The 17,175-nt window shown below is 33.8% G+C and overlaps 1 protein-coding gene across 6 annotated transcripts in view; it reads left to right on the top strand.

Annotated features, from left to right (window-relative positions):
• The window catches only part of ERBB4 (erb-b2 receptor tyrosine kinase 4), a 1,154,402-nt gene that overhangs the window by 857,406 nt on the left and 279,821 nt on the right, over positions 1–17,175 (top strand). The window lies entirely within an intron of this gene.

The following is a 17,175-nucleotide window of genomic DNA, read 5'->3' as shown; positions in this document are numbered from 1 at the left end:
CGCCACTGCTAAGCATGTGTGTCTGCCTTACTTATGATAAATATCAAATAAAAAGACTCAGAATTTAGATGACCTGTTACAAATACATATACTTACTGTGGTCATAACGCATCAGTCCTTTTAAAAATCACAACCCCTAAGAAACGTTTTGCTATTGGATGTTGTCTTATTGGTTTGGTCTGACCATTGGAACAGTCACAAAGGTGTATTTATAAGTGAGTGAATAGTAAAGGACATTTTAAAAAAATATGAACTCTTAAGAGGCTTATATATTTCAGTTTACCAAGTTAAATAATGACTTTACTTATGAGTACCCCACCTTGTTTCTGAAAGTGTTTAAGGCAGTTCAGGGTGGCAAAATTCATAAAGTATGACATAATTTGTGAGGAACTCACATTTTAGCCGTTTTGGACCCTTAAAAATACTTTTTGCAGAAAAAAAAACCTATTGCAACCTGAGGTTTTGTTTCTTCTGTTCCACATAGACTCAAGAAATGTAAAATCTTATTATATATCAAAATACGCATGTTTTTATTGAATAATATTTATCCTTTTATTTAGTCTGCATTCTTTGCATAGTTTTATACCTTTTGATTTGTAACATAAAGCTTGTTTTTTTCTAATACTTAAGCTTCTTATCCCATATTTTTATACGTGTGTTTGTACATGACCCAGACAAAATAGATTATTCACAGAAGTAAAATAGAATCTTCTTCAACACGAATTTTTAACTATTTCCTTAAATTAGGATTATAGTTGTAGTCTCCTATTTTTCTACTTCATTTAAAAAACAAAATAAAATAAAACAGTAGTACTACTAGGAAAACAAGAAAACCTGAACAAAACATAAAAGAATCAGAGAAACACATTCCTCTTTCACCCATTTAATCATTTTGCAAATCCCACATTTACTTCTTTTTATCTTTCATAAAGCCGAATAAAAAGCAAATGGAAAGAAGAACATGCAAAAAGAAATAAAAATGTAAAAAAAAAATAAGGTAAAACATGTAATTATTCCATACTTCTTTAAGACTTCTAAGCTTTTTGAGCAACCAAAAAGTAAATAATAACAATAAATTAAAAATGTAACATGTTTTTTCAATTTTCAGTATTACACTTAGACTGAGTTTATCCTTTTTTCAGACCATGAATGTTTTGTTTTGTTTTGTTTTTGTTTTGCTTTTTGTTTGTTTTGTTGTTGTTGTTGTTCTGTGCTCTTAGAGTTGACTTTTCAGTTTGGGGAAGAAAGGAAGCAGTTAGAAGAAGCAGTTTTATGGTGCTCTAGTATAAAATTAAGCATTATCTTTTTTTTTTCATTTGTAACATTTTAGAGTAAACAGTTTTGCATGAAATCCTTTGATCACAATTTGAATTTCAGTCTAACAGTACACTGGATCCTGAATTTTCAGAAATGTAATTACCCTATAAACTTGACTTGAGAGGTGATGCTGCTGCTGTTTACCTTGAGCCTACAGTGGTTGCCCATCTGTGATTACAGCCTTTTCATCATCCATAGTACTATTTGCAAATGGGAAAACTTAAATATTTGCTTCATTTTAAATGCACTGCACGTATCGAATTTTTAAGATATTCTCTCTTAATAGGCTTTGCACATACAATACACACGAGCACACACATATTCACCACAAGGTACACACATACATATGCATATGCACACACAACACATACACATGTACACATCCCTAGAATACACACACATGCCTACATACACAGTCACCATAAAATCCTCTAAATGTGAGTATTGGCTTGGTAACTTAAAAGACAATGCAGCCTTGATTTTTAACATTGTTTTTGGAGTTCAACATGATTTAAACAGTAATGACAATAAAAGAAAAATTTCACCTCATCTGTAAAGTGTAAAAGTGGCTTGAGCCATCTTACACTTTTAAGTCAAAAATTTCAAAGCAGATTTTCTAGTTTGAAGAGATTGAGATTGAGAGAAACTCTAGGATATGAAAAGCTAGAACATTTTCTGTCTCCTTCATTTGTATGGCTATACCATGAGCAAAATGACAGTGCTGGTTGGTAGAAGTTTTTGGGTAGGTTAATTAAAGTGTTTGAAGTTTCTTCAAATATCTAAATATAAAATTTAACTCTAAAACGTAAACAGTAAAGAGATTATATTACATTAACCCTTCAAAATCTGAGTTATATTTAAACTCATACACCTTTATCTTAAAAATATTTGTACATATACACTTAAACTAAACATAAACAAGAGAAACTAAATTCATAATTAACTTTTCAAAATGAAATTACATTTATTTTTCTAATTATCATTGTTAGAACTCCAAACAGTAAAAACATGGAAAAAGAATATGTAATTTTTGTTTATAGATATATAAGTAGTGAAGCATATCTCTTCACATAGAAACAGTATCATAACATATAGATTTAAATGGTCTTCAGCCATATGTCTCTGTCTAATATATTATGAACATCTTCCATGGTGGCATTCTTATTGTTTTAAAAAGATACATATAAATACATTTAGCCAATAATTGCCATATTAATGGTCATTTATTTTCTATTTTTTACGTTTTTAGCACTGCCATAATGTGGATCTTAGTTCATAAAGTATTTTGCAAGTACAATTATTTCCTTAGGCTAAATACTTAGAAGTGGGATTCCTGTGTAAATGAGGTAACATATGATAAATTTTGGTGTATTTTTCTACGTCATCTTTCAAAAGTGATAGGTCAGTTTACACTTCTCCTAAACAATGTTTGATAGATAATATTTTCCACTGCTCTTTGTAACACTGGGTATTATCTATGGTTTTCAATTTTGGTGATCTGAAATGTGAAAAAGAGGTCTTTTAAATTTATAATTTTTTAGCTGACAGAGCATTTCAATTTTCTTCTTTTGTAAATTAGTCTGAGTTTTGTTTATTTTCAACTTGGAGTTGGTCTTCTCCCTTTGGATTTGAAAGACCTCATCACAAATTAAGTATATTAAATTTTTATCTCTTGAATGTGTTATGTATAACTTTCCCTCTCTTAGGTAATTTTAAAAAATTGCCTTTTGATAAATATTTTATATTTTTATTTAGTTAAGTGGATAGATGGTTTTTTTTTTTCATGTTTATGATCCTGGCATTGTCTTTGTCTTTTATTTCTAGTATATTACACACTCTGTTGAAATTTCTAATGCATCTAGAAGTTTTGGTGTAACATGATTTTTTTAAATCCTTAATTGATTAGGATGCTGATGAAACATAATTTATTTTATTTTATTTTTTAAATGTTTATTTATTTTTGAGAGACAGAGAGAGAAAGAGCACGAGTGGGGAAGGGGCAGAGAGAGAGAGAGAGGGAGACACAGAATCTGAAGCAGGCTCCAGTCTCTGAGCTGTCAGCACAGAGCCTGATGCGGGGCTCGAACCCACAGACTGTGAGATCCTGACCTGAGCCGAAGTCATGCTCAACTGACTGAGCCACCCAGCCACCCCTCAAACATAATTTATTAATAATTCATCTCTCCTTTACTGATCTCAGGTGTCTGCAATATATGTTGTTATTATTTTAGATAAGTCAGGGGGGAGGGGCAGCTAGAGAGGAGCAGAGGGAGAGAGAGAATCTTAAGCAGGCTCTTACATAGGCTCAATCCCATGACCCTGGGATCATGACCTGAGCCAAAATCAAGGGTCAGATGTTCAAACAACTGAGCCACCCAGGTGCTCCTGCAGTATTCCAGCTAAATGACAAAACAGTGCCAGGCTCTATCTCTTGATCTGTATAGTTTAATTTCATCTTTACCACCACCTTGTAAAGTATCATTATCTCTATTTTGCAGATGAATATAGATGATCAGTAAGTTGAATAATATCCCCACTGTTTTGAGCTATTAAAAATCATATTCAGTATTTGAACCCAGCATTTGTCTAGTTTCAAAATCTATGCTCTCCATTTCACCTTGATTTTCCCCCAAACAAAGAGAAATGATGGATTTTCATAAGAAAACCTGAATTACTGAAACATACCCAGTGCAGCATCACATTTAGGAGCACACTCTAGAACCAAATGGCCTGGGTTTTAATCCCAAGAAAACTATTTATTAGATGTTTGGTCTTTGGTAAGCTATTTAACATTTCTGAACCTCAGTTTTATCATTTGGATATGGGGTTAATAATAGTACTGACTTCACTGAATGCCTGGTTCAAAACAAGTGCTATATATATGCTAACTATTATTATACAATTATATTTTCTTATTAAAATAGATTATATAGTATATAAATACATATAAATACATAGTGCAAAGATGCAATATTTAACTTTTTACTTAATGAAACATTTCTTCTTGGGGAAAAAGAAAGAAAGGAGAAATATCAAGGGCCTCATTTAAAAAAAAAAAAACAATTAACATTATCAAGGTGGTGAGTTTTAAGTGTGCAAGTAGCACATAAACCACTGATAGATATTGAAGAAATGAGAGTTGTCACTAGAAGCCTAGATGTTGAGGAATTTAAAAATGACCTCCTGAGATCTTTAATGGATAAAACATGTCTATGCTTGAGACTCCTCTAAATACTTTCTCTCTTTACTCTTGTAATTAAAATATTTTAAAATCAGCTTTATAAGTAACAGACTTCATGCTTTATAAAAATATCCACAAAATATTAATTTTAGTTTAGTGTTTCAAGAGATAAATATTTGGTGATGAGGAGTAGATTTTTTAGACAAAGAATATAAAAGGAATATAAATTTCTTCACTTATCTATGATTTTTTTTTTACATTTATCTATGATTTTGGTGTTCCTGAAATGTGATAGTTATAAAATTCTTCTCATTGGACATGCATCTAGAAAAAGGGAATAGTGAAACTATAGTCAATTGCTAATAACTGAATCCTCTGAATGGCAACATGATCCAATTTTATGATGAATCACTGAATGTCCAGAATTTAATCAGGGCAAAGAATTAATGAGTAGGGAATAAAGGGTATTTAACACTGGTGGAGAAAAATACAATGTTTGCTTAACATATTCTTTTGTTTTACTCTGGTGAGAGTGACAATAACTACAAAATAGTAAGCATTTTAGTGTTTATGACCTCGTAAGTAGTGTTGACTTTCTATAAAATCACAATCCCATTGGTATTGTCATCATTATCACCTCTAATACGTTGTATATTATAGAAAAATGAATTTCAATTATAAATTGAGGTTTACCTTGTTTTTTTTTTTTAATTTTTCTTTATTTATTTTGAGAGGGGGAGGGGCAGCGAGAGAGGGAGAGAGAATCTCAAGCAGGCTCTGTGCTCGGTGCAGAGCCCTACACTGTGAGATCATGACCTGAGATGAAATTAAGTTGGACGCTCAGTCAACTGAGCCACCCAGGTGCCCCGATGTTTACCTTGTTTTAAGAAAATATTGCTAAGATTGCTGATTTTCTTACTTTCTCTCAGTCCCCTATTTTTGTCTTTAATTTGCACACTCCAAGCCCAGCCCATACTATCTTGGGTAAATGTACGTTTCCCAACAATGGCAACCATGTTAGAGAATTGTGCTATGGGCCTCACAGCCAGTCTTCACTGGGAAATTAGTCAACCTTGCCACACTTTTCAGTAAAACATAGTGCAGTACAAAACTTATACTACGTAGCTTAGAATATAGTGAAGTCATTGTTCTAAGTAATCAGAAGATAGAAAATCTTAATTGTACTTCTAAGATTTTCTTCTTTATCCTGAAGAAATACATTAATGCACTTTGTAAAAAAAATGCAAATAGGAGTTTTTTTTGTTGTATTTGAAATAGCACAGTATCTAATTACTAACAATGCTCTAAAATGTTCTTCGTGTTCTTATTAAAAGGGTAGTAAGCAGTTATAATTTCAGAAATGACGCTCCTTCCATTTTGTAAACCAGAAATTCTGGAAGAACTGATGGCCCCTCAACAACAAAAACCAGAATGACTGCAGGCTTCAGTGTTTATCACAAATGGCAACATTTTAACCTGACTCGCTGCTAGATCAGTAGTTGGGGAATTTTAAGGCACCAGCTTTTAACTATTAAAAATGCAGAAGTCTGTATGTCAGTTTCCAGAGATTATTGCTTAGATAAGTGTTGTGGCTTCTATTGTATCTTCCCCAAAAGATGTATTAAAGTCCTAATGCCTGTGAACGTGGCCTTATTTGGAGATAAGGTCTTTGTAGATGTAATTAAGATGTAAATTAAAATGCAGTTTGCACAGGAGTGGAGTAGGACCTTAATCCAATATGACCCGAGTCCTTGTAAGAAGAGGAGAGATGCAGAGACAGACACAGGTAGGAGAACGCCACATGCAGACATATGCACGCGCTCTTAGGGAAAAAATCCAAGTGATGGCAGAAGCTGAGACTGGAGTTTATGCAGCTGTATGCCTAGGAACACCAGGGATTGCTAGCAATCGCCGGAAGCTAGGGAAGAGGCAAAGAACAGATTCTCCCTCTGAGCCCCCAAGAAGGAAACAGCCTGCGGACATTTTGATTTTGAAATCTGGAACTGTAGGAGAATAAATTTCTGTTACTTTAACCTGCTCATTTTGTGGCATTTTGTTACATCAGCCCTAGGAAACGAATGCATACAGTGGTTTGAGGCCCAGGATTCTGCATTTTTAACACATACCAGATCATTCTGAGGCAGATGTCTGTGGGAAATCATTTGAGAAACTACTGTCACACCCGCCATCATTCTTCCTATTATTCTATAGTCAGAAATATAATTAAAAACATATAGTCCTGATAATTCATTTCTTCTTATGATGATTTATTTCCTCAAAAAGGATGTACGACAGGAAAATTCACAGTTGAGTAACATGAAACTATATATTTAATAATAGTTTGGGGAGACAAAGATAAAGAATGAACTTTAAAAGGCATCCTATGGTGTTCTTTTTTTTTTCCTTTTAGTAAGATAACATAATAAAACAAAGGAATATTTAATAATAGTTTACAAATTAATTGAGTAATTATAGCACAATATATTGTTCTATTAAATTTTATGTATTTAGAGTTTCAACAAAACACTTAGAAATTTATTTTACTCTATTATAGTTAATGTGCCTCCTGAGAGGTACTTTATAATGTGCTCAGTGTTCTAAGAATATTCAAGGACTTTCTAATATTTCGTCACTGTTGTCCCTGCTGCCTGTTATCTTCCCCACTAGAATTTCCTTCCCAGGTGCCATCAAGTCAGAGATATAGTAACTAGAATACATAAGATTAAACAAAGCTGGGGACACCTGGGTGGCTCAGTCAGTTGGGTGTATGACTTCGGCTCAGGTCATGATCTCACAGCTAGTGAGTTGGAGCCCCACATCGGGCTCTGTGCTGACAGCTCTGAGTCTGGAGCCTGCTTCAGATTCTGTGCCTCCCTTTCTCTCTTCCCCTCCCCCGCTTATGCGCGCGCTCTCTCTCTCTCTCTCTCTCTCTCAAAAATAAACGTTAAAAAATTTTTAAAAATATTAAACAAAGCTTTGGGTCATGTCTGTTCAACCTATTCAATATGGTGAGTGAGTGGGTATGTCTTATCAATTATTCCCCCATTCCTATCCCTCCTAACTTCTCTAGTTTTAACTCATTCTAACATGTTACAAAGACTACACTCTCATTCCACGTATATACCTAATGTTCCCTACTCATAGACGTCACTGCAACACAGTCTTATGATGATCCTCTTCCCAAGAGGACTTCTGACCTCCAGAACTCTAAGGACTAAATTTGTGTTGTTTCAAGTGATTACATTTTGTTATTTATTACAATAGCAAAAAGAAAGTAATCCAGTGCTCGTTTAATGGCAAAAACCCAACTCAAATTATTTTAGGCAAAAGAAGAGAGCATATTATATGGAAACCAAAGAAACCAGGTCCAGTTATATTAGACAAAATAGAATTTAAGTAAAAAATGTAACAAAAGACAATGATGGTCATTATGTAGTAAAAGAGGGGTGAATTCACCTAGCAGATATAACAATTATAAATATATATGCAACCAACAACAGAGCATCTGAACAGATCTGAAGGGAGCAATCACTAACAATACAATCATGGCAGGGGACCTTAATGCCCCACTTTCAGTGATCATCCATACACAAACTAAGGACTTGAACTATAAGGAAATAAGGAAACACTGGACTTGAGCTATACTTTAGACCTACTGGACCTAAAAGACATATACAGAACATTCCATCCAATAGCAGCAGAATATATATCATTCCAAGCACACATGAAATATCCTCCAGGATATATCACATTTCAGGTGACAAAACAAGTCTTAGCAAATTTTAAAAGATTGTAGTCATGCCAGTTATCTTTTCTGACCATAATGGTATATAACTAGGAATCAGTAGCAGGAGGAAAACTAGAAAATCCGCAAATATGTAGAAATTAAACAACACACTACTTAACAACCAATTGGTCCTTAAATGAAATTAAAAGATAAATCAATATCTTAAACAAAAATGGAAACACACCATACCAAACTAATGTGATGCAGCTTAACAAGTCCTAAGAGAGAAGTTTATAGCAATACTTGCATTTTAAAAGAAAGGAAAAGAAAGATCTCAAATAAACAACTTAATTTTATACCACAAGAATTAAAAAAGACAAGAAAAAACGAAGTCCAAAGTTGGCAGAAGGAAGGATATAAAGGATCAGAACTGAAATAAATGAAATATAGAATGGAAAAACAATAGAAAGGATTAATGAAATGAACAGTGTTTTTTTTAAAAAAAGATAAAAATTGGCAGACTTTCAGCTACACTTACCAGGGTAAAAAGAGAGAGGACCCAGATAATATTAGAAATGAAAGAGGAGACATTACAACTGATACCACAGAAATACAAAGGATTATTAAAAGATTACAATGAGCAATTATATAGCAACAAGGTAGACAACCTAGAAAAAATGGACTAATTAATAAAAACATACAAGTTTGAATTATGTTTTGAAAAAACAGGTAATCTTAACAGATAAGTAAGGAGATTGAGCCAGTAATTAAAAACTTCCCATCATAGAAAAGCCCAGTTTTATTTATTATTTTCTAGTTTTATTGGTGAATTCTACCAAACATCTAGAGAAGAATTAATACCAATCCTTCTCAAACTCTTCCAAAAAAATTGTGGAGGAGGGCACACTCCCAAATTCATTTTACAAGGACAGCATTGTTTGGATACGAAAGCCAGATAAGGACACCGTAAGAAAAGAAAATTACAAACTGATATCCTTGAATAAATATGGATTCAAACATTCTTAAAAAACAATATTGTAACACTGAACTTAGGGGCACCTGGGTAGCTCAGTGGGTTAAACGTCCGACTTCAGCTCGGGTCATGATCTCACAGTTCCTGAGTTTGAGCCCCTAGTCGGGCTCCATGCTGATAGCTTAGAGCCTGGAATCTGCTTCAGATTCTGTGTCTCCGTTTCTCTGTCCTTCCCAGGCTCACACTCTGTCTCTCTCTCTCTCTCTCTCAAAAATAAACATTAAAAAATTTTTTTTTAAGAAAACTGAACTTAATAGCACAGTTAAATAATCATTTATAATGATCAAGTGGAATTATCCCTGGGATGCAAGGATGGTTCAGAATATACAGATCAATATAATGATACACCATACTAATAGAATGAAAGACAAAAATCATCATCATCTCAAGAGATGAATAAAAAGCATTTGACAAAATTCAACATTTTTTCATGAAAAAAAACTCTCAACAGATTAGATATAGAATAAATAGAAGAAACATATCTCAACATAACAAAGACTGAGTATGCAAAAGCCACAGCTTAGGAATACTTGGGAATAAATTTGATGAAGGAAGTAAAATATCTATACATCAAAGACTACATAATATTGATCAAAGAAATTGAAAATGCAAATAAATGGAATGATAACACACATTCATGGATTGGAAGAGTTAATATTGTTAAAATGTCCACAGTACCCAAAGTCATATATAAATGCAATACACTCTCTATCAAAATTCCAATGGCATTTTTCACAGAAATAGAAAAAAAATCCTAAAATTCCTATAGAACTGCGAAAGATTCTGAATAGCCAAGTCAATTTTATGAAAGAACAAAGGTAGAGGCTTCATGGCTCCTGATTTAAACTATATTACAAAGCTATAGTAATTGAAACAGTGTGGTACTGGTACAAAAACGTATACATAGACTAATGAAGCAGAATCAAGAGCTCTAAATTAACCCATACATATATAGTCAATTAATATCTTATAAAGGAGCCAACAATATTGAATGCAGGAAGAAATAGTCTCTTTAATAAATGATGTTTGGAAAGCTGAATGTTCACACGCAAAATAATGGAATAGGATGCCTATCTCATACCACTTACAAAAATTAACTAAAAATGGATTAAGGACTTAAACATAAGACCTGAAAACATAATGCTCCTAGAAGAAAACACAAGCAGTAGTAAGCTCCTTAACATTGGTCTTGGCAATGATTTTATGAATATAACACCAAAAGCAGAAGCAACAAAAGCAAAAGTAAACACGTGGGATTACATCAAACTAAAAAGTTCCTGCACAGCAAAAGAAAAATCAATAAAAAGAAAAGGCAACCTTAAAATGGGAGAAAACATTTACAGATCATTATATCTGATAAGGTGTTTATACAAAAATTATGTAAGAAACCCATACAACTCAACAGAAAGCTGCAAACTTTTCCTGTTTAAAATTGGGCAGAGGAATGAAGAGAAGTTTCTCCAAAAAAGACATGCATATGGCCAACAAGAACATGAAAACAGGCGTTCAACATCACTAATCATCATGGAAATGCAGATGCAAACCACACCTCACACATGTTAAAATAAAGAAATTACTAGAAGTGATGGTGAGGATGTGGAGGAAAGGAAAATCTTGTATAGCAGGAATGTAAGTTGGAGTGGCTACTATGGAAAACAGTATAGAGGTTTCTCAAAAACTTAAAAAGAGAACTACCATATGATTCAGCAATCCCATTTTTAGGGATGTATCCAAAAAATATCAAATCAAGATCTCAAAAAGATATCTGCATGCCTATGTCCACTGCAGCATTATTCAGCCATAAAAAATAATGAAGTCTTACTATTTGCAATGATGTGATTGGACCCAAAGAGTATTATGCTAAGAAAAACAAGTCAGTTAGAGAAAGACAAATACCATATGATTTCACTCATTTGTGGAATTTAAGAAACAAAACAAATGAACATAGTGGGGGAGGAGAGGCAAACCAAGAAACAGACTCTTCACTATAGATAAAAAGCTGGAGGGGAGGTGGTAAGGGTTGGGTTAAATAGATGGTAGGGATTAAGGAAGGCATTTGTTGTGATGAGCACCGGGTGTTGTATGTAAGTGATGAATCACTGAATTCTACATCGGAAACTAACATTACATTGTATGTTAACAAATTGGTTTTTAAATAAAAATTTGGAGAAGGAAAAAAAAAATAAGATCCTTACTCTGCTGTTTAAAACCTTCCAACAGCTTCCCATAACTCTTTGGACAAAGCAGAAAATCTTGTAAATGACCTGTAAATCCTATATAATCTGGCTCTTGTATACCTCCACTATCTCATCAGGTACCACTTTCCCACTCACTGCCCATGTCCAGCCTTTTCTCTATAATCACTAATCTTATTCCCTGCTCAGTCTCTCTTGGCTAGAGTTGTGATTCCCAAATTCCCCCAGCCCTCTTTGCCTTAATTATTCCTATTTATCCTTCTCATCTCAGTTTCTTATTCCTCCTTATGTGGGTAGACCTAATGCAATTTACTGATTAGGTTAAGGCAAGTGCTATATTCTCTCAGTGCATTCTCCCTCTTTCTCTCTCTCTCTCTGTCTCTCAGCGATTATTTATCTCATGCTTGTCTTCTCAACTAGACTGTAAGCTGTAGATAAGAGAATATGTATTTTATTTCATGTTTTCATCATATCCTTATTTGTTAGCAGTGTCTAGCATAAAGTTAAGTAGTTTCTCAACAAATATTTTTAGAAGTAAACACATGAATATACTTGTATGTTTTCATATTTCTCTTAAGTATATTTATTGAGGGCTTAATTTAGCTAAGTAATCCTGCATTAAATACTCTGCTAATATGAGGTCTATTCTTCATCACAACCCTGAAAGGGAGATATTATCATTCATTCTTTCAGGTGAGTAACATGTAAATAATTGCCTGAGGCTACATGGCTAGTCATAGAATAAGGATTTAAATCTATACTGCTCTGATCACAAAACTGAGCTACTACAACTAAATCATGTATTTTAGCCTTAAAAAAAAAAAAAGTCTAGTGGTATCTGTTCAAATATATTCCAAATAAAACCTATGCCTCTATATACAGTAATACAAACAGCATGGATGGTTTTGTATAATGAAAGAAAAAATATTTTTTCTGCATTTGTGCTTGTAGACAGGTATTCTATTTCAATATTTTGAGCTAGTCCATTTACTTGAACACATGCAGCACAGCAGCAAGAACCATTATTTAAGCTTGCATCTATTTTAATGAAAGCAAGTTCAATACTCTATATAAAGGTTGAAATACTAAGCACATTATTATCTCTCCACATTTTTAACAGACAGATAACAATTCAGATGAGATAAAGAAAAATCTATTTTACAGCTTCCAGAGAAAACACAGAGTAAGTTAAAGGTTGCCTAATCACTACATTCCTAAAGTTTCTTTAGTGAGGCTTGTAATGGCCTTTTGAACTGTAAGCCATTGAATAGGCCTTCTACTCCTTCCCCATGTGACTATCACTCTGGGAGGTCAGAGAACTGTTGAATTCTGGGTGCTAATCGAAAGTTCTTTTCTCTGAAGAATTTCAAAGAAGAAGCTTCCTTGGCCTTTTGTTCTATGCTGTGTGAAGACACTTCTCTTGGTTTCACTCTGGAGAAAATGATCAACACAGCCTTCAATACCATCATCTAGTGGTTTGGAAAAAAATGAGAAGAAAGTAATTGTTTTCTGTTTATTCTCACTTTCCTCCAATAGATAGCTTAGTGTTTTCCTGGTCTAAAACTGTTCTGAAATTGAGGATCTAAAAATTCAGAGTAAGGGAGGCATTAAGCAGTTGAAAAGAAGGTAGGGGCTTGGGTGAAGCTAAAACTCTCCTGTCCATATAATTCAAAGCATGCAATAGAAAATCAAAGAAGGCAGCTTTTATCCTTCCCAATATTAAAGAGTCCATCTCTCTTGGTAGAGGAAAGGAGAAAGGACAAGAGTGTGAGGCTTTGAAACCTGAAAAAAATGAGTAAGAATTGGTGAAATAGACCAAAGGGTGATAGGATATCATGAAATTGGCAGTAACCAGGGGGTACTAATGACTTTGTCAACATTCTAATGGAAGAAATTGAAAATGCATTTGAGAGACTTAGAAGTTGACAAATTTGAAGCCTTGATTTTATTTCCTATAAGGATTTGAAAGTGATGAAAGCAGAGAGCCAGATTCATAACATTGCAATGTGATTTTGTCTGTACTCTGCTTGTATTTACAAGTTGCTTTATTAATGTAACTTTTTTTCCACTTTTGGGGATTTATTCAAATGCAAATGTGTATTAGAAGTGTATATAAATGTATACATGTTGCAGAGTGTGAAACTCTATTAATAACTTAAAATGTCTGAATGATTATAAAAATGGGTATTATAACTTTATATTGGTTGATATCATAGATCTTTGGCTTCTTTCTAACTCTATGAAATAGAATTTGATCTTACACATTTATGTTCAGTCAGCTTAACTGAACCAGTTTTTAATCTCCTTACATCTGTAAGTTAGTACAAGTCACATATACATGTAAGTAATCAGTGATATGAAACCTATGTAAAGATTCCATTTCAATTGACTTTTTTTTTGTATGGTGAGAGAACCCTCTTTCCCTGCATTATAAATAAATAAGAAAGAAGGAACTCTTGCTATTAGTTTAAAATCAATATAGCAGATAAACTGTCAGCCTTTCCCAAGTAGAACATAAAATCATTCAAGTTTTGAAGAGTCTCCACACGATATGAAGAAAAAAAAATAGTTATATGGTGTTTAATTTAATAAATCTAAGACGTGGAGAAAACTGTAATTAAGCAAAGTCCACAAATTTTATGAGTTACTTACAATAATAATATATTTGAGAAGAGGGACAATCTTAGCTACATAGGAAAGCACTCTATTCAGTCTGTTCTTTCAGACTATCTTTAAAAATTACATTTATATATTATTTAGGATTATAACTATAAAATAAATTAAAACAGGATAGAAGGAGGTATACTTTTTTTTTAGTTTACTTATTTATTTGGGGGGGGGGGCTTTCATGCATGAGCAGGGGAGGGGCAGAGATAGAAGGAGAGAGAAAATCCCAAGCAGGCTTCACACCATCAGCATGGAGCCCTAGGCAGGGCTTGTTCGCATGAACCATGAGATCATGACCTCAGACGAAATTAAGAGTCAGATGCTCAACTGACTGAGCCACCCGGGCATGTCAAAGGAGATACACTTTTTAATAAAGTTTTGTGGGTGCTTAGAAGCTGTTTGGGGGAATTTTGGGGAAATATTCTATGAAACAGCAAGTGATCCCATGTTGCATTTTTTAATGTAAATATAGGATGTCCTTTTCTGGCCAAGACATAATAGCAGGGATCAGATTTACTCTCCCTCATGAAACAACAAGAAGAACAAAATGTATGAAATGACAATTGGCAAGAGAGTAGATAGTAGATAATGAAGGAGAGTGATTCCTAAGAGTGCAGAAACAAATGAAGTGAGCCTGGCGATGGCTCTGACCAACTACTTTGAGAGAATTTTTAGACCACAGCATAGTCAGGAGGAACCCAGAAGAGTCCCAGAGACTGCTTGAGTTGAGGGGGCAGAGCTGAGATTCCAGGGAGACCAAGGCAGCTGGAGTACAGAGACAGAGTGCCAGAGAGAGAGCAGCACCAAGGGAAAACCACACTGCAAGAAACATCAACAGAAGTCCTTTGGTAGGAGTAAACAATACCAGATGAAAATATGGTTCTACATATGGGATAAAGAGCCCTACATGGATACATATATAGAATCTTTGTTTTATTATTTAATTCTCTTAAAAGAGCAATCTAATGTTTAGACCAAAATAATGAGCGTGTGGTGAATAGCATGTAGAAAAGTAAAATGTATGATGGTCGTTCAAAGCTTAGCAATGGAGAAATGGATATATCCTATCTTAGGGTTCTTAGAACATACATTAAGTGCTAGAAAATACTGAAATAGTGGTAGAATATAATGAAAATAGACCGCAGTAAATTAAAGATGTGTACTAGGATTTCTGCTTCTGGTAAGATGAATTAGATGTACCTTTGCCTATTCCCTTTGCTAAGTACAACTGAAAACCTTGGACATTATATATAAAAGAAATGTAAGATTTTGATACTTGGGGAGAAGAAGGAAGACATATTTGGCAACTTGGAATCCAAGAAAGAGGACAGATATGAGGCCCCTAGGTTTTCTTTTTGTTTCCTACCTCCCAGATTTGGAGGCAAAGAAACTGAAAACTCAGAAACACTACCAAAAAAGCTGAAATGAAATCCTGTTCTCTCTCTCCAAAGGACCAGGAAAGGGGCATACTAGCTGTATCAGAAATCTTTTAGGCAACAACTACTCTACTCTACCAAACACCACAGAAAGAAACCATGGCCCAACTTCACCCATGGAAAGGAATGAGAAGTGTGGGCTTCTACCCTCACAAGACTAAAACAAGGTGCCCCAACCTCCCTGGCATCTGGTGTCACAGAAGGTGGGGTATGGAGCTGGGACTTTCATCCCCACTTGGGTAAAGAGAACAAGGCAGGACTGCATTGAAACCCCTAGTCTGACACTTGTAGCCTGAGGCAGTTTAGCCTGAGTCTCTGCCCATCTGTAAAATGAGTAATTATTTCTACTTTGCACTGATGATTTTTAAGATTAGGATACATATGTGAACAAAGAGTACCAACCAACAAACAAACAAACAAAAGAAATAAAGAAAGAAAAAGAAAGGCAGAAGGACAGAAGGAAAGAAAACTACAAACCAATGTGTTTCTCAGGAATATAGAAGCAAAAATCCTTAGCAAAGTAGAGCAAATAGTATTCAACAATTCAACAATACATAAATTAATTATACAGCATAACTATACAGGGCTTATTCCAGGGATTCAAGGCTTATTCAATATAGAAAATCAAACAGTATAATATATATTAATAGGCTACAGAAGAAAAATCACATGACCCTATTAATGAATATAGAAAAAGCATTTGAAAAATTATTAAGAGAAAATATTTGGGACCTATGGCTAGACAGAGAATTTAGAGTTGTCACAAAAAGCACAATCTATAAAAGGAAAAATTGATAAATTAGATTTTAAAGTTAAAACAATTGCTCTGAAAGAGATCTTATTGAGAGGACCAAAGTGCAAGCTGCAGATTGGGAGAAATTATTTTTAACTCAGATGCAGAGAGAAAGAAAGAGAAAAGTTAGATGATATATAGATATAGGTTAGCTGATAGAATATATAATGAACTGTCAACATTCAACAATGAAAGTATGTAATTAAAATGGACAAAGACAAAGATACATTTTACTGAAGAGGATATATGGATAGTAAATAAGTGCACAAAAGATGTCAATATTATTATCCATTTTATGGAAATTAAAATTAAAGCCACAATGAGATATCCATATACACCTATCAGAATGGCTAGAGCTATTTTAGTGACAAAACCAAATGATAGAGAATATAGCAGAAATGAGATCATTCCTACACTCCTGGTGAGAATGTAAAATGGTTCAACCACCTAGAAAACAGTTCAGCAGTTTCTCAAAAACAACAACAAATGTTAACTAAAATGCCCAATTTTAGTTCATATGACCCAGCAATTATACCACTGAGCATTTATTCCAGACAAATGAAAATTTATATTTACATAAAAACCGATAAGCAAATGTTTATAGCAGCTTTACAGTGCAACATTAGGGATCATTGTGTGATGGAAATCTTCTGTATCTATACTGTATCAATGTCAATATGCTCTTTGTGTTATTGAACTACAGTTCTGTAAGATTTCACTATTAGGGAAAATTGAGTAAAGGGAACATGGATCTCCCTGTATCACTACTGACAACTGCACATGAATTTATAGTTATCTAAAAATAAAAACCCAAACAGGAGAATTT

The sequence above is a fragment of the Puma concolor genome, chromosome C1, assembly GCF_028749965.1.
Source record: "Puma concolor isolate L17-30 chromosome C1, mPumCon1.1.hap2, whole genome shotgun sequence".
Taxonomy (NCBI): Eukaryota; Metazoa; Chordata; class Mammalia; order Carnivora; family Felidae; genus Puma; species Puma concolor.
This window is presented reverse-complemented; position numbering and strand designations above follow the sequence as displayed.